The sequence below is a fragment of the Dasypus novemcinctus genome, unplaced genomic scaffold (genome assembly GCF_030445035.2).
Source record: "Dasypus novemcinctus isolate mDasNov1 unplaced genomic scaffold, mDasNov1.1.hap2 scaffold_183, whole genome shotgun sequence".
NCBI classification, from domain to species: domain Eukaryota; kingdom Metazoa; phylum Chordata; class Mammalia; order Cingulata; family Dasypodidae; genus Dasypus; species Dasypus novemcinctus.
Window position 1 is genome coordinate 415,907 of NW_026688166.1, and position 19,299 is coordinate 435,205.

The 19,299-nt window shown below is 42.0% G+C and overlaps 1 pseudogene; it reads right to left on the reverse strand.

The window, feature by feature from the left end:
* Positions 1 to 19,299, reverse strand: part of LOC131277613 (protein arginine N-methyltransferase 2-like) — an 85,736-nt pseudogene that overhangs the window by 32,985 nt on the left and 33,452 nt on the right.

Genomic DNA, 19,299 nt, shown 5'->3' on the forward strand with positions numbered 1-19,299 from the left:
TACAAGTGCTGGAGAGGCTGTGGAGAAAGGGGAATACCCCTTCACTGCAGGAGGGAATGCAGAAGGGTGACGCCTCTGCAGAGGACAGATTACTGCTCCTCAAGAAGCTGAAAACAGAACTGCTGTGTGATCCAGCAGTCCTGCTACTATGAATATATTCAGAAGAACTGGAGTCAGGGACGCAAACAGACATTTGCACACTGATGTTCATAGCAGCATCATTCCCAAGAGCTAAAAGACGGAAACAACCGAAGTGTCCAGTGAATGGATATACAAGATGTGGTGAACACACACGATGGAACATTGTTCAGCGGTAAGAAGAAATGAACCGGGGAAACACATGACAACATGGAAGAACCTTGAGGATATTATGTTGAGTGAAACAGGCCAGATACAAAAGGACGAATATTGCACAGTCACACTGCTATGAACTGAGTATGAGAAAACTTAGGGAGTTAAACAATAGTGTACAGGTTACTAGGAGACAGAGCACCGGTTGAGAAGGGGTAGCTGATTCTGGATAGAGTGTTTCATAAGGTTGACTGTAAATACGTGGGAATGGATGGAGTTGATGGCAGCACATTATGATGTTTATAAACGTGACTGTGGCTGAAAGGGGTAGTGTAGGGAGATTGTTTATTGAAAGACAGCTAGAGGATACTCTAGGTACTATATACCATAGTGATTTAGGTGGGGGATGAGGGTTATGGTTAATAATAAAAATACAAGAATATTCCTCTATTATATGGTGTTAAGAATATGGTAATACATGGAAAAATACAACTAATGTAACTTATAGCCTATAGTTAACAGCAATAATGTAATATTTTTGTAGCAAATGCTAAGAAGGTAAGGTATTAATGCTAAATGTAAAAAGAAAAAGAGTACGGGATTTAGTTTTAGGAGATGAATATGATCAAGCATTTTTTTCCCTTCATTAACAAGGAGATCCTGGTCATGTCATTTAGCAAATCTGTGCTCATTCGTGTGTCTTTCTGAATGTTGGATAAACAAATGAGTTTATTTTTAGAATTAAATAAGATAAATGTACCTGGACAGAATTTTCTAAAGTAATGTTACCATAATGTGTTAAGCTGTCTTTTTTCTGCTATTTTATTTTTTGAAGTTGAAATAAAGTTTATTACATTTAAAAAAACTATTATAGATTTTAGTAGGATTAAAGGGTATGGAACAGGGCTGCCAGAGGCGCAAGGAGGATGACTCCATGGGAAAGCGAGGAAGCTGTCTTGGGGGAATTTAAGTCAAGGAGTAGTTTGCTTTGTATTAAAGACAAAACAAAACAAAAAAAACAGATGGAAAAATACATCAGCAAAAAATAGAAATAAAAACAAAAATACATCAAGAGACATTAGGGAAAGTGGCCAGCGAGGAGCGAGGCAGAAGCTTCGGGACTCCCCGCAGCGTCTCCCTGTGCCGCCCAGAGCCTGGGACAGGCGTGGACGGGTGGGGGGGGGCGGGCGACACCCTCCTGGCCACGTCCCCACCGTGTCCCCGCTCATGGCCGAGCCCCCAGAGTCCGCACACCCGGGCGGGAGGCCCCTTCTCACACAGGAACTTCCCGTTTGCTCGCGGGGCTGATAGACTAGTACAGGTCGGGGGTAGGCTAAGTAGGGGGTACCCCATGCTGCGGGGATGCGCGAGGCCCCAGCCACGCCCCAGGGAGGGGGCATCTAGGACAGGAGGACGAGCGCGCTGGGCCAGCGCTGCCCCTCCCCGGGAGGACACCAGCCTTCCGCCAAGGCCCAGGGGAGGTCAGAGCTGCCGCCGAAGCTGCCCAGGCTCCAGCGCCGCGCACGGCACCCCCGCCCTTCCCCCCCCCCCCACGCAGTGCAGCGCACGGCACGCCCACCCTTCCCCTTCCAGGGCAGTGTTCAGCACCCCGCCTTCCCGCCAGCACAGCGCACAGCACCCCTGCCCTTCCCCCCCACCCCACGCAGTGCAGCACACGGCACGCCCACCCTTCCCCTTCCAGCGCAGTGTTCAGCACCCCGCCTTCCCGCCAGCACAGCGCACAGCACCCCCGCCCTTCCCCCCCCACCCCACGCAGTGCAGCGCACGGCACGCCCACCCTTCCCCTTCCAGCGCAGTGTTCAGCACCCCGCCTTCCCGCCAGCACAGCGCACAGCACCCCCGCCCTTCCCCCCACCCCACGCAGTGCAGCGCAAGGCACGCCCACCCTTCCCCCCACTTCCCTTCCCAGCGCAGTGCTTGGCACCCCCCACCATCCCCCCGGCAGAGCACACAGCACCCCCGCCCTTCCCCCCCCCAGCCCTGCTCTCTGGCACCACTCCTGCCCCCTCCCCCCCAGCACCCCTGGCCCAGTCCCCACTCCCCAGCACTCCAGCTGCGGAAGCGCAGCAGGCAGGGGTATCGCTCTGAGGGCAGGACAAACCAGCAGGTGGGAACAGAGCCAGGGCAGGTCACTCTGATCTGGACAGAGCCTTTAGTACTTGAAATACAGTATAATGTTTAACAGGCATAAAGGGAAAAAAGTAGGAGCTGAAAGAGGAGAGGAAAAAATGTACAGAGTGAGTTTGGGGCCAAGAGGGAGGACCGAACCCCTCCCCCCCAGAGCTGCGGGCAGAGGCCCATCCTGCGCCTGGCTAGCTCTGGTCAGACACCTCGCCGGCCACTTCTGCTGCAGACCTGCAGGGAAGCTCGGTGCCCGCTCCTGCGCAGGCCTGGAGGCTCAGACTCATGGCCTGGGTCCTCCTGCATCTGCCCAGGTCTGGGCTTGCCGCCCAGCTGAGGATCCTGAGGGCTCCAGGCCTGCACGGCCCAGTGAGGCAAGCCTGAGGGTCCAGGGCAGCTGAGATGAGCATGACGGTGATGGAGGCGCCCTCGGGCCACGCAGAAGGCTGGGCAGGAACCACAGCTGCTGGGAATGAGGAGGAGGAAAGCAATCCTGGAAAGATGTGGCTGGGGGGACGAACAGCTGGTGTTCCCGAGGTGGAGAGGCCAGCAAATCGCACAAAAAGTTTATTCAGAGAAGGAAAAGCCAGCTCTCCATAAAGGAAGGGTGTACCTTCCAGAAAACAATGCGTAACCAAACACACAGAACTTACTATCTTTGTTAAGTCACTGTTTTTCAAGGATGAAAAAAAGATTCCTCAGGCTCATGCAGGAAGCCCCTTTTAAGGGACAGAGGAGATCAGCTGGTGCTCATACTTCCCCATAGCACCTGAAGGCCAAAATGCCGAGGAAAACAAAGTAATCCAGGAATATCTTCCTAGTACATTGTCACTGAACATGAAATAACTAGAAATATAAGTCTAAATCAAACTTCTGGAGATGATAATGATGTCTCTATGGGATTAACAACAGATTAGACATTGTACGATAAAAGATCAGTGGACTTGAAAACATGCTATCCAAAATGAAAGAGAGAAAAATAAAAAAATTAGAGCATTAGTGAGCTGTGGGGCAAGGGGAACCTCAAGTGCCTAATACATGTATAACTGGAATCCACAAAGGAAAGAAAAGTAGAGAAATGTTTGATAAAATAAGGGCTGAAATTTTTCCCAATCTGATTAAAACTACAAAAGAAAGTTAACAAATCCCAAGCATAAGAAACATGACCAAAAAAAAAAAAAAAAAAAACCAAAGTACATTAAAAAAAAATAGCTCAAACATGCAATGAAGAGAAATCCTTAAAAAAGCCTGAAAAAGGAGACAGATTAACACAGAGACACAGAGAAATTAAGGGCAGCACATTTCTGGTCCTAAATCATGCAAGCCAGGAGATCACAGAACAGTATCTCTAAAGTAATGAAATGGGGAAAAACTGTCAAGCTAGAATTCTATAACCAGCAAAAACATTTTTCAAAAACAAAGATTAAATACTTTTCAAGCAAACTGAAATGGAAAGAATTCATCACGAGCAAGTTGGGCACTACAAGAAATGTTAAAGGAAATCCTTTACAGAAAAAAATAAAGGAAAAGAAAGACACCAGATGGAGATTTGGATCCACATGAAGTGGTAAAGAACCAGAGAGGTGACTCCTGAGGAAACGGACTTTGTCTTGTTACTTCAACTTCTTTAAAAGGAAACTGTCTAAAGAAAACAGAACAACATACATGCTTATGAGTCTAAAAATGTCTGACAGTAATGGAACACAAGTTAGAAGGCAGAACAAGTTAAAGATGTAGACTCCAGTCTTCCAGCAAACACCAAGCAAGCAGAACAGAGTTATAGTTCATAACCAACAAAGGATACAAAAGCAAGACACAATTATCCTGCCTACAAGAAACCTACTTTTTTTTATCCCCCCTTGCAGCTTTTTGCGTGCTGACTGCTCTGTGTCCGTTCACTGCGCGCTCTTCTGTGTTTTCGCTTGTCTCCCTTTCTGTTGCGTCACCTTGCTGAGGCGGTGCTTGGGGGCGGGACGATACCCCGTGGCACCCAAGCCAGCGGCTCTCCACAGCGTGCGGGCGAGCCTGCCTTCAGGAGGAGACTCCGGGATGCGAACCCAGGGCCTCCCCAACTGACTGAGCCATAGCCACTTCCCAAACCTACTTTTATTAAGCCACAACTAGGTAAAAGCAAGAGGTTGAAAAAAGGCATACCATGTTAATACCAATCAAAAGAAAGCTGAAGTAGCTACATTAATTCCAGACGAAGCACATTTCAGTGCGAAGAGAATTCCCAGGGATAAAGACGGTCATTTCAAAATGATAGAGAGATCATCAAAAGGATATAACTCTGAATATGTTTGCACCTAATATCAGAGTTTCAAAATATACAAAGCAAAAACTGGTAGAAGTGCAGAGAGAAACACACAAATACACGATTATAGTAGAGATTTTGACAGCCTCCCCTCAATAATTGACAGGAATAGACCAAAAATTAGTAAGGCTAGAGAAGGCTTGAACAACACTATTGATCAACTTAATTTAACTGATATACAGAGAACAATTTGCCCAACCATTTACAATGGTAATAATAAACAAAATATTTAACAATACGTTTAGCAAGAAATGTAGGGGGCCTGAATAGCCAGACACATTATAAAAAGGAAAAGCAAACCCTCTTCTCCAGACTTTAGAGCATATTACCCAGCTATAGTGGTAAAAAGTCTGATACTGGCATAAAGACAAACATATAGACCAATGGAGCCAAATTTATGGTTCAGACACAGACCCTCACATGGTCAAGTGATTTCTGACTAGCCTGTCAAACACACAGAACTCGCATAGAACAGTCCATTCAACAAATGGTGCTGAAAGAACTGGATATCCACAGCCAAAGAAGGAAAGAGGACCCCTATCTCACACCTTATCCAAAAATTAATTCAAAATGGATAAAAAAGCCTAAAAACAAAAGGAAGAACTATAACTTCTAGAAGAAATTGTAGGAAAATATCTGTACACCCTGGTGGTAGATGGTGGATTTTTAAAGGAGACGAGAACTGAGATGGACTACTGACATTTAACGTATGTAGAAGCTTTAATTACCTTTACTGTAAAAGTGTAGAAATGTATGGAATGAATGGTAACACACAGTGAGTAACTGCTAGTTTATATATGGGGATGTGACTGAAAATGGTAGTCAAGGTATGTAAATGCCAATTGACAGAATGCTAGAGAATAATCTAGGAAATGAATAGCACAGTAAACCAAGAGGTGGATGAGAACTGTGGTTGATGGTACAGATGCAAGAGTGCCCTTTGTGAGCTAGAGCAGATGTACATCACTGTTGCAGGGTGTTGGGAATGTGGAGGAGCATGGGAAAAATACAGCTAAAGTGACCTATGGACTATGGTTAGGAGTGGTAATATAATATTCTTGCATCTATGCAAAAGATGTACTGTGTTGATACTGAGGCAGTATGGAAAATGTGAGCCAAATGTACACTATGGACGTGGTAACAATCAGATGATATTATCTTATCTGTAGCAAATGTTCCACCACACTGCGGTATGTTGATGGAAGGGTGTTGTTTGGGAATTCTGCACATTTGCATGATTGTTTTATAAGCTTGCAACTTCTGTCATAAAAAACATAATTAAAAAATAATAGGGTGGGTTGGGGGGGAAAAAGAAATATGGGGAAATGACATAAAAGAATATTTAAAAATGTACAAAAGGTGAAAAAATATATAAAAGATAATCAAAGCTCACTTAAAGATGGAAATAAAAATGGTAAGTACCATGTTCACCTTTAATTAAGATTGGAGATCTTTTTTTACACTGATTATTTATGGTAGGGAAATAAGCAATCTCATACATAATTGATAAGTCTATAATTGGTGAATCTTTCTGAAGGGCAAATTCACATTACCTACGAAAAGAAAAAGAAAAAAAAATATATATATATATGCATACACCCTCTAATTTACCCTATGAAAATTCTAACCAAAATTTAACAAGATTTATATACAGATGATTTTCACTTCAACATTCTGTGTCATAATAAAAGATATTAATCGCTGTTCATCAGTATGGTTCTTATAAAATCAAGCATAACACTGTGCAGATATTACAAAGTATAGGTGCTGATATGGAAGAAACATCAAAATAATACATCTACAAGAAAAGACCAAAGTGAAAATCAGTGTGTGTGAGCTATTCCTTTTGTACAAATTTTTAAAAAATAAACAGATGTAGCTTATAAGCATAAACCTCGTTAAATGGTAGCTATCTTTGGAGTCAGAGCCTGGTAGAGCAAGGACTTTTCATACTTTTCATTATCTACCTTAACTTAAGGAGCTGAAAGTTATAACCATGTACATGCACAGTAATTTTTCTCTTTTAACATTTTACATTTTGAAATATGACATACATGAAAAGTACCTTAGAAAGTTCCTGTAGCATTTTTCAACTACAATTATATTGGAAATACCTGTATACCCAACACCAGAACACTGCCAACACCCCCAAACCTCCCACAACCCTCCTTCCTGATCACAGACCCCTCCCCACTAAAGAACCACTATCGTGATTTTTATGGGAACCACTGCCTTGCTTTCCTTTATAGTTTTATCACCTATGTATACATCCATAAACTTTTAACTTTACCTTCTGAAACATTATATAATTGAATCAAATACTACATATTCTTTAATGTCTTGCATCTTTCACTCTGCATTATGTTTTTAGGTTCATCCTGAAGTATTTGTTTTTACGTAGTTTAAAAAATGTCAACAGGGATATTACCCTAATACCAAAGCCAAACAAAGACACCACAAGAAGGGGTGGTGGATTTTGTCGAAAGCGTTTTTGTTTTGTTTTTCCCCTTTGCTCTATTACTTTGGTATATTATGTTGACTAGTTTTCTTATGCTGACCTAACCCTGCACTCATACTTGGTCATGGTGTACAACCTTTTAATACACTGTTGGATTTGGTTTGCTAGTATTCTATTTGAAATTTTGCATCCTTGATAATAAGGGATGTTGGTCTGTTGTTTTCTTCTCTTATTCAGAAAACTAGAAAAGAAAAGGAAATTAATTCTCAACATTATAAAGGGCATTTATTAAAAATGCACAGCTAACAACAAACTCAAGGATGAAAGACTGGACGCTTTCCTCCTAAGATCAGGAACACAATGAGGATGCCTGTCCTCACCATTTCTATTCAACACTGTACCAGAGTGTGGCAGTTTGAGATTACTTATGAATGTTTATAAACTGGTCTGTTCCTCTGGCCTGATACCCTCTGACCATACTAGATTCAGCTGAGATGCCTTTGATTAAATTATGTTAAGATTAGGACTTTGATTCAATCACTTCATTAGGGCAACTCAGTTTGAGTCCCCCCCCCCCCTTTGTTGGCTATCTAAATGTTCACTCAATCAAGGAGACACAGGAAATAGATACACAGAGTAAGAGAGACAGTTCTACAGATACAGAAGAGGCCCTGGGAAGACAGATGCACCCTATGCCAGCCCACAGCTGAGATGAGAAGATGCTGGGCCCACAGAGCCTTAAGAGGGAAGAGGAAGGCTGAGCCCTCACAGACATCGCCCGCCATCTTGCTTCAACACGTGGCAACAGAGTTTGGTGAGGACATAACTTGGACGTGGACTCTTTAGAGCCTGGTAACCGTAAGCTTCCACCCCAAGTAAATACCCTTTATAAAAGCCAACAGATTTTTGGTACTTTGCATTAGCACCACTTTGGATGACTAAAGCACTGAGGTTCTAGTCAGGGTAATTAGGCAAGGAAAAAAAATAAAATGCAGATTTCCAGAGTGGAAAGGAAGAAGTAAGTTATACTCATCAGCCGACGACATAATTGTGTATACAGAAAATCCTAAAGAACCCACTAAAAACTATTAAAGCTAATAAACAAGCATTAACAAGGCTACAAAATACAAAAATCAATTGCAGGGAAGTGGATGTAGCTCAAATGACATCTACCATCTGGGCGGTCCAGGGTTCAACACCTGGGGCCTCCTGGTGAAGGCAAGCTGGCCCCCACGGAGTGCTGGCCTGCACAGTGAGCTGGCCCAAGCAGAGTGCTAGCCCGTGCAGGAGTGCCGCCCCGCGCAGCAAGCTGGCCTGAGCAGAGAGCTGGAGCAGCAAGATGACGCAACAAAATGAGACACAGACTGACAAAAAGAGACACAGCAGACCAGGGAGCTGAGGGGGCGCAAGAAATTAAGCACCTCTCCCCCATTCTCGAAGGTCCCAGGATCAGTTCCCAGTGCTGCCTAAAGAGAAGACAAGCAGACACAGAAGTACACAGAGTGAATGGACAGAGAGATCAGACAATGAGGTGGTGGGGGAGAGTGGGAATAAATAAATCTTTAAAAAAAAATCAATTGCAGGGAGTGGATGTGGCTCAAGCAGTTGAGCGCCCACCTACTACATGGGAGGTCCTGGGTTCGGTTCCCAGTGCCTCCTGAAAAAAGAGAAACAAACAACAAGTAAAACAAGTGAAAATACCAACTCAAGAAAGCCAATGTGGCTCAGTGGTTGAGCACCAGCTTTCCACATATTAGTCCCGGGTTCAATCCCTAGCCTGGATGCCTCAAAAAAAAAAAAATCAATTACAAGGTTCATGTTCACCAAGATGGTGAGTGAGAGGCTCCAAGGTTCCATCCCCTCACAGAATCTTTGAAAACTAGCAGAACCATATTTCTCAGAGCTCTGGAAAACAGTTTTCACAGTCACTGCAACAAAGGCTTGCAGTAACTCGGTGAATGCCTCATCAAGAAAAATGCACTTTAAAAGAATAGAAAACCTCCCAGCACCACTGCTGGCCCTTCCTCCACCCCGTCCCCAGCTTGGTGCACAGCCAGCACGTGCTCTCACTGCAGGACTCTGGTGCAAGTTTCAGAGGGAACAGTGTAATCCTGCTACAGTGGCATGCATGCATGTCTGTACCTGTCTACCTGGTGGCTAACTAAAGAAGTCTCCGATCTGGTGTGCCAGAACCTGCCCTGCAGGCCAAAGCACAAATTGTAACAGCCTGGGGCAAAGAACTACCAGCTTTAAGACATGGAACAGAGCTCCCCAGACTAGAAGAAAGGCTAGTTCACAGGGAGAAGAGGGGACACTCAGATCCATGTAAACAGGAGAATTCCTAAGGCCATGAGCACATGCCCAGGACAAGACAAATGCTCAGAAAAACACTGAGGAGGACCCCAACTTAAAGAACTTTGAGCTGTTCTTAAGTTTCATTCTTAGGAAAGCTAAGCTCTGAAGGGGTCCATCAGTCAACATAGCTCCAATCAGCAAGGAATGTTAAAGAAAGGTGTTTTTTTGTTTATTTGTTTTTGTTAGTTCCTGACTTCATGAAAATCTGTTGTATTACCAGCTAGCTATAAATTTAAGGAACAGACATCTCAGATACAAAATTCCAGAGTTATCACATGAAAATTTTAAAATGTCCAATGTATAAGGAAAGATTACAAGGCATAAAAAGAAACTAGAAATGATGGCCAAACTAAATGAGCAAGAAAAAAATATCAAAAACCATCAATTAAGAACAGACTTTCCAAATACCAGATAAAGACTTTTAAAAATGGTTTTAAATATTCTTAAAGAGCTAAAGGAAAACACACATAAAGAACCAAAGGATATCAGGGAAACCATTTATGAGCAAAATGAAAATTTCAATAGAGAAGTTATAGAAGGAACAAAACACAAAAACTGGAATTGAAGATCACAATGACTGAAATAAAAAATTACCTATAGGGGTTTAACAGCATATTGGAGCTGGCAGAAAAAATAATCAGAAGATGATGATAAGACAACTGAAATTATTCAGAATGAGAAGCAGAAAGAAAAAAAGAATGAAATTTAAAAGTGAACAAAGCTAAAAGACCTGTGGGATGCCATCAATCATATGAATAGAGCATTTTGGGAATCCAAGAAGGAGAAAAAGGAGCAGAAAGGATATCTGAAAGCAAAACGACTGAAAACTTCCCAAATTTTAAAAAAGACATGAAAATACATATCAAAGCAACCCCATGAACCACAATCAGGATAAACTCAAGGAGATCTACACCAAAATAAAGTATAATCGAACTGTAAAATGCCAAAGACAGAGAGAGAATCTGAGAATTGCAAGTAGAAGCAATACATTATATACAAGGCAGCCCAAATAAAATTAAGTGGTGATTTTTCATCTGAAACCATGGAGGCAAGAAGGCAGTGGGACAATACATTCAAAATGATAAGACAAAAAATTGTCAAGAATTCTATAACCAATGAAACTATCTTTCAGAAACAAGGGAGCGATTAAGACATTTCCAGATAAACAAACCTGAAGAAGTTCAACACCACTAAACCTACTCAATAAGCAAAGCTAAAATGAGGTCTTCAGAATGAAAGGAATGAACAGATAGAATGAACATGCATAAAGAAAAAAAGAACTCTTGTGAAGCCACTAAAAGGGTAATTATGAACACCAGTACTAATGTAATTTTGGATTATAACTCCACTTTTTACTTCTGACAGGAATAAAATGCAAATGCATAAAAATAATGCTAAACCTATGCTTCGATTCATACCAAGTACAAAGATATCATTTATATCCCCATTCCCCACCCTAAAGACATTACACTTACTGCAGCCGAATGACAGGGGAGCAGATGTCTTCCTCCCTGTCAGAAGCTTCAACAGAAGAGAGAGGGTGGTCAGAGGGCTTCTCTTCAGTAAATTTTGCCAGCAGAGCCTTTTTTGAATCTCAGCTCTGGCCAGACCAGAGCTGGAAAGCAGAGGTTGAAAGAAACATCTCTGTGGAAAGGTGCACTGATGAGTTCCATCTACTGGCCAACCAGGAAAGTGCAAGGAGAAAAACTGCTTTTAGGTCTCTCTTTAGTCCCCAGGGATAAAGTCTGTGCCCTATTAGTGAGTCCCTGGCCCAATCTTGAGAACTTAAGTTGGGCAATTTTAAAGATTTAGAATACAATGAACTATAAAATCAAAGAATAGCTATGGAAAGAAAAAAAAAAACAACACTAGGCAAGAGAGAGAAATTGGCCACCAGAATAAACTAACCAAGATATTCAGATGCCTAGACATGAGCAAAAAATTACAAGCCATACTAGAAAACAGGAAGAGATAGCCTAGCCAAAGGAAGAAACCAACTATCCTGACAATATACAGGATTTAAGACAACTAGTGAATGATAATCACACAAATCTCCTAAATCAATTCAAAGAATTAAAGGAAAATATAACTAAAGAAATAAAGGATATTAAGAAGGGACTGGGTGAGCATAAAGGAAAATCTGAGTGGAGCGGGTGGTGTAGCTCAGTAGTTGAATGCTTGGGTTCAATCCCCGGTACATACTAAAAAATAAAAATAAAAAAAGAAGAAAAATTTGAAAGTCTGCAAAGAAAAGTAACAGAGCTTATGGGAATGAAAGACATGATAGATGAGATTAAAAACACATTGAAAGCATATAACAGCAGAATTGAATTGCTTGAAGACAGAATATCCGAACTAGAAAAGAGAGGAGATCAGAAATAGAAAAGAATAGAGGTGGACTTGGCCCAGTGGTTAGGTAGTCCGTCTACCACATGGGAGGTCCGCGGTTCAAACCCCGGGCCTCCTTGACCCATGTAGAGCTGGCCCATGCGCAGTGCTGATGCGTACAAGGAGTGCCCTGCCATGCAGGGGTGACCCTGCGTAGGGGAGCCCCACACGCAAGGAGCGCGCCCCATAAGGAAAGCTGCCCAGCATGAAAGAAAGTGCAGCCTGCCCAGGAATGGTGCCACACACAACAGAAAACTGACACAACAAGATGACACAACAAAAAGAAACAGAGATTTCTGTGCTGCTGACAACAACAGAAGCGGACAAAGACGACACAGCAAATAGATACAGAGAACAGACAACCAGGGTGGGGAAAGGGGAGAGAAATAAATAGATAAATCTTAAAAAAAAAATGGACAGAAGAAGGGAAAGTTGATAAATATATAGAGATTAAACAACACACTCTTAAATAATCAGCGGGTGTATTAGTCAGCCAAAAGGAGTGCTGATGCAAAGTATCAGAAATCTGTTGGCTTTTATACAGGGTCTTTATTTGAGGCAGAAGCATACAGTCACAAGGCCCTAAAGAGTCCGACTCAAGGTACCATAAGAGGTACTTTCTCACCCAAAGTCTATTACCATGTGATGAAGCAAGATGGTGGGTGATGTCTGCGACGGTTCAGCTTCTTACTCTTAAGGCTTTGTGGTCCCAGCTACTTCCAGTCTCAGCTATAGGCTGGCATAAGGCTCGTCTCTCTTCCTGGGACTTGTTTCTTTCCAGGCTCAGTTGCTCTGTTCTCCTCACAGGGTCAGCTGTAAACTATCAGGTTCATCTCTTCTGGGGCTGTAGGATCCTTTGTGTATCTTCTCTGTGTATCTAATTCTGTGTTCTTGATTGAGCATCCATTTATATAGCCCACCAAGCGATTGGGGACCCAAACCTGCATGCCCTAATCTTAACATAATTTAATCAAAGTCATCTCAGGTGAATCTAATACAATCAGAGGGTATTACCTTATAAACATTATATCTCTTTCTGAAATTCATAAATATATCAAATTACTAGAGTGGGTCAAAGAAGAAATTGCAAAAGCATCAATAAATACCTTGAGATGAATGAAAACGAGAACACAGCGTATCAGAACCTATGGGACTCTGCAAAGGCAGTGCTGAAAGGGAAATTTACAGCCCTCAAGGCTTACATTTAAAAAGAAGCTAAAATTGAAGATCTGACTGCACGCCTGGAGGAATTAGAAAAGAAAAGCAAACTAATCCCAAACCAAGCCAAAGGAAAGAAATATTAAAGATCAGAGCAGAAAAAAATGAAACCGAGAACAAAAAAACAATAGAATCGACAAAATCAAAAGTTGGTTCTTTGAGGAAAAAAAAAAATCAGCAAATGCTTAGCTAGATTGAAAAATAAAGAGAGAGAGAAGACACAAATAAATGAAATCAGAAATGAGAGGGAGGACATTACCACTGACCCTGCAGAAGTAACAGAGGTCGTAAGAGAGTGCTGTGAACAACTGTATGCCAAAAGCTAGGCAATGTAGAGGAGACGGACAAATTCCTAGAAACACACAAACAACCTACACTGACCCTAGAAAAAACAGAAGACCTCAAAAAACAAATCACAAGTGAAGAGACTGAAACAGTCACCAAAAACCTCCTAAATATGAAAAGTTCAGGACCAGATGGCCTCACAGGTAAATTTCACCAATCACCAAAGACAATCTTGGCAGCGGACTTGGCCCAGTAGTTAGGGTGTCCATCTACCACATGGGAGGTCCACGGTTCAAACCCCGGGCCTCCCTGACCCGTGTGCAGCTGGCCCATGCGCAGTGCTGATGCGCACAAGGAGTGCTGGGCCACACGGGTGTATGCCCCGCATAGGGGAGCCCCAAGCGCAAGGAACGCACCCCAGAAGGAGAGCTGCCCAGCGCGAAAAAAAGTGCAGCCTGCCCAGAAATGGTGCCGCACACACGGAGAGCTGACATAACAAGATGACGCAGCAAAAGGAAACACAGATTCCCATGCTGCTGACAACAACAGAAGCGGATAAAGAAGATGCAGCAAATAGACACAGAAAACAGACAACGGGGGGGGGGGGAAGGGAGAGAAATAAATACTTAAATAAAAAAAAAAACAAAGACAATCTCGGGAAGCAGATTTGGCTCAACTGATACAGCATCTGCCTACCACATGGGAGGTCCAGGGGTCAAACCCAGGGCCTCCTGACCTGTGTGGTGAGCTGGCCCACAAGCAGTGCTGATGGACTCAAGGAATGCTGTGCCATACAGGGGTGTCCCCGGGTAGGAGAGCCCATTGCGCAAGGATTGCGCCCCATAAGGAGAGCCACCCTGCGCAAAAAAAGCGCAGCCCACTCAGGAGTGACACCGCACACATGGAGAGCTAACGCAGTTAGATGAACCAACAACAAAAAAAAGAGACGAAGTTTCCCAGTGTCACTGACAAGAATACAAGTGGGCACAGAACACACAGCAAATGGACACAAAGAGCAGCTAAGTGGGGAGGAAGGGGAGAGATAAATAAATAAATAAATAAATAAATAAATAAATAAATAAATTTTTTGAAAAAAGACAATCTAATGCCAATCTTGCTAAGCTCTTTGAAAAAACTAAACAGGAAAGAATGCTACCAAGCTCATTCTATGAAGTCAAAATCACCCTAATACCAAAACTAGATAAAAATACTATGAAAAAATAAATTTACAGACCAGTATCTCTAATGAATATAGATACAAAAATCCTCAACAAAATACTTGCAAACCAAATCTAAAAGTACATTAAAAGAATTATACATCACAATGAAGTGGATTTTATCCCAGGTATGCAAGGGTGGTTCAACACAAGAAAGTTAATTAGTGCAATAAAACCACATTAATAATTGAAGAAGAAAAATCACATGATCCTCTTGATTGGTGCAGAAAATGCATTTGACAAAATGCATCCTTTCTTGATTTAAAAAAAAAAAAACAAAACAAAACTCCAAAAGACAGGAATAGAAGGAATCTTTGTCAATATGGTAAAGTGCATACATGAAAAACCTATAGCTAGCATAGTACTCAATGGTGAAAGACTGAGATCAAGAATAAGACAAGATGCCCACTGTCACCAGTTGCTCAATATTGTATTAAAAGTTCTAGCTAGAGCAATTAGGCTAGATAAAGAAATAAAAGGCAGCCAAATAGTAAAGGAAGAAGTAAAACTTCCATTATTCGCTGATGATATGACCCTGTATCTAGAAAATCCTGAAAATTCCACAACAAAGCTACTAAAACTAACAAGCAAGTTCAGCTACATGGTGGGGTATAAGACTAATCCACAAAAGTCAAGAGCAATCCTATACACTACTAATAAACAATCTGAGGAGGATATCAGAAGAAAACATACAATAGTGACTGAAAGAATCAAATATTTAGGAATAAACTTAATCAAGGATACAAAGGACCTGTATTCAGAAAACTACAAAACCTTGCTAGAAAAAACCAAAGACTTAAATGGAAGAATAGTCAGTGCTAAATAAAGTGAAGATGTCAATTTACAGATTCAACACAATTCCAATCAAAATCCCAACCGCCTTTTTTGCAGAAATGGAAAAATCAATTATCAAATGTATTTTGATGGGTAAGGGGCCCCAAATAGCCAAAATATCTTTAAAAAGAAAAACTTATTTGGTTACTTTGTGACTTTAAAGCATATTACTTAGCTACAGTGGTAAAAACTGCTTGGTACTGAAATACAGACAGACCAATAGAGCCGAACTGAGAACTCGAAATAGACCCTCACATCTACAGTCAAGTGATTTCTGACAAGACTGTCAGGCCCTCCCAGCTGGGCTAAAACAGTCTATTCAATAAATGGTGCTGGGAGAACTGGACAGCCATATCCCAAAGAAAGAAAGAGAACCCCCATCTCACACCTGATCTAAAAATTAACTCAAAATGGATCAAAGACCTAAATATAAAAGTAACAACCATAAAAACTCCTGGAAGAAAATGTAGGAAAGCATCTTCAAAATCTTGTGGTAGGTGGTAGTTTCTTAAACCTTACACCCAAAGCATGAGCAACAAAAGAAAAAACAGATAAATGGGACCTCCTCAAAATTAAACACTTCTGTACCACAAAAGACTTTGCCAAAAGGGTGAAAAGGCAGCAGACTCAATGGGAGAAATATTTGGAAATCACAGTATAATATCCATGATATATAAAAAGATAAGAGATACTAAAACTCAACAATAAAAAGAAAGAGGACCAGATTAAAAAATGGGCAAAAGATCTGCATAGACATTTGTCCAAAGAAGAAATATAAATGACAAAAAAAAAACACACGAAAAAATGTTCAACATTTCTAGTGATTAGGGAAATGCAAATCAAAGCCACAATGAGACATCATTTCAAACTTATAAGAATGGCCACTATTAAAATGAGAGAGAACTATAAGTGTTGGATAGGATGTGGAGAGATAGGAACACTTAGTCACTGTTGGTGGGAATGTAGAATGGTCCAGATACTGTGGAGGACTGTTTGTCAGTTCCTGAAGAAGTTGAATATAGACTTGCCATGTGACCCTGCAGTACCACTACTGGGTATATACCCAGAAGAACTGAGAGCAGTGAGACAGACAGACATCTGCACACCAATGGTCATAGTGGCATTCTTCACGACTGCCAAAATATGGAAACAATCCAGGTGTCCATCAACTGATGAATGGATAATCAAATTGTGGTATATACACAGAGTGGAACATTATGCATCTGTAAGAAGAAATGAAGTCATGAAGCATATGACAACATGGATGAACCTGGAGGGCATTATGTTGAGTGAAGCAAGCCAGACACAAAAGGACAAATAATGTATGATTGCACTACTATAAACTAAACATACTGTGTAAACTCATGGAGTTAATAATTAGAATATAGGTCACCAGAAAATAGAGTGACAATAGAAAATGGAAAATCTGAGGGTTAACTAGTACAGAACTGGTAAAAAGGTTGTTTATAAGTCTCTGGAAATGAATAGAAATGGTGAAAGTACATCATTGTCTTTTTAACTAGCAGGGCTTTGGTTAAAAAGGAAAGTCTAAGGACATGTATATTACTAAAGGGAAAGCTGAAAAATGTAACATGGGGATGTACAGCAGAGTAAAACCTCATGTGAAATATGAAAATGGGCAATATTGCATATAAGACTGTTCACACAAAATATAAATACAAATAAACTAGAGAGAAGGAAACAGAATAGCAGCTTGTATAGCAGGGGAAGCACAGAGAGGGTAGGAGGCAATGAGATTTTTTTTGTTTTTATTTATTATTATAGGAAGCAACTGCTGATGGTACAAACTTTCCTTTTGGGATGAAAACGTTTTGGAGCTAGATAGTGGTGATGATTGTACAACACTGTGAATGTACTGAATGCCCCTAAACTGTCCACTTTTAAATGGTTAATTTTATGATATTTGAATTACACCTCAATAATGAAAAGTTTCAAATACTGTCAATAGGGGTTATTGTCTGGGTCATAGGGTTATGGGCTGTGATAGTTTGAATTTTGTGAACCCCCAAAAAAGATCATGTTTTTGAACTAATCCATTCTGGTGAGTATGAGACCCTTTGGACTGGACTACATCAGTGAGACCTGACGCAGGTTGAGTCTCCACCCTTCTGCTGGATCTTGTACGAAACAGAAACACAGAGACATGCAGGAAAAGGGAGCACAATCATTTTTCATCTTGTCCTGTGAGAGAGAAGACTGCAGGAAAACAGAGAAGCCCTGAGAGGCTGGGAGAGGTCCCGGGGTCTGGAGCCAGCAGCGCAGAGGCTGGGAACGAAGCACCCGAGGGGTTAGCCCATGCAGCACCTCAAGGGGGGTGAGCCGTACGCCTCAGAGCTTACCAGCGAACTCAGGAAGAAGACACAGCAGCCAGACTGAGGGGGCCCGGAAAGAGCGACGCCCCGTGCCTGTCGCCACAGCTGAGCTCCAGGGGACGGCAGGTTCTGGAGGGGAGGCAGGTGCCTGGGGAGACCAGCCGCCGTCGTGCTTCACCACGTGGGGACACACCAGGTCGACAGTAGCTGACTGGTCGGAAAGCACCTCTGACGGTGTCTCTACTTGGACACTGCACGGCCTCAGAACTGGAAGCTTTTACCCCAAATAAATCCCCTTTATAAAAGCCAACATATTTCTGGTACTTTGCATCGGTAGCCCTGTGGCAAACTGACATGGACCTTTCTCCACTGAAAAAAAAAAAACTAAAACTCATTGTTTAAAGATACTATTAATTTACATAACTTTTTATATTTTATTTTTAAAGTAAAATTTATTATTTTTTAACACTGAGAAAGGCTCATAATCCTATTGCTTAAATAATATGTCTAAATCAGGGGCTGGAAAACTACACACAGCTCATGGGTCAAATCTAATCCACCACCTACTTTTGCTTAGGCTGCAAGTTAAGCGTGGTTTTTATATTTTTAAGTGTTTAAAAAAATAATAGTATTTTGTGACACATGAAAATTATAAGAAATTCAACTTTCAGCACCCATAATCAAGGTTCTCCCAGAACACAGCCACGCTCCTTTGTTTACAGGTATTGCAGCCTCTTCTGCAGTGACGAGAAGGGGTAGGGACGCACGGCCCACTAAGCGGAGGAGAAAGGCTGTGGCCCTGCTCCAAGCAGTAAGCAGAGGAAGCCCACGGAACAGGGCAGGAAAGCAGTACCAGAGCTCTGTAGCTGCCCAAGCACTCTCCGTCCTGCCAGGTGTCCTCAGGCCCGAGCTCCTGCAGGGGCCCCGCATGGTTGGCCGGGACGTACCCACGGCAGCCCGCACGCTCGCCCCACCACCAGTCGGCTGTGGTCTGTCTCAGGATAAGGATTTTCTCTCCTCTCAGAAAACTCAGCTGGAGAAAATTCAGTAGAAATAACAGCAATTAGTGATAAATTTCCCATTACTGGTACTCAAACCATGGCAATTTCAAAAATTAGTCAGTGGGTAATGACAGCAACTGACAATTTAGAAAATTATACCAGGGTTCAGAGCTTTTTTGTGGAGCATTTACCTGAAAGAAAAGCACAGCTTATTTGATATTTTTTTTAAAAATTAAAGATTCAGCTTTTTCAACACGGCTTAAGGCAGAATTTCTGAACAAGCTCTTCACTGTAACTTAGGAAGAAAAGCTATAAGTAGATATTTTCACTTTATAGCCTTACTCTTTAACTGGAATAGGTTTTAAATAAGGTTTCCAAGCGGAAACTGGAACAGATGATGTTCCCCCACCCTGCTGATGGTTCCCATGCTTGGGATCAATTCGTTAGGCAGTGAAGAGAGTAC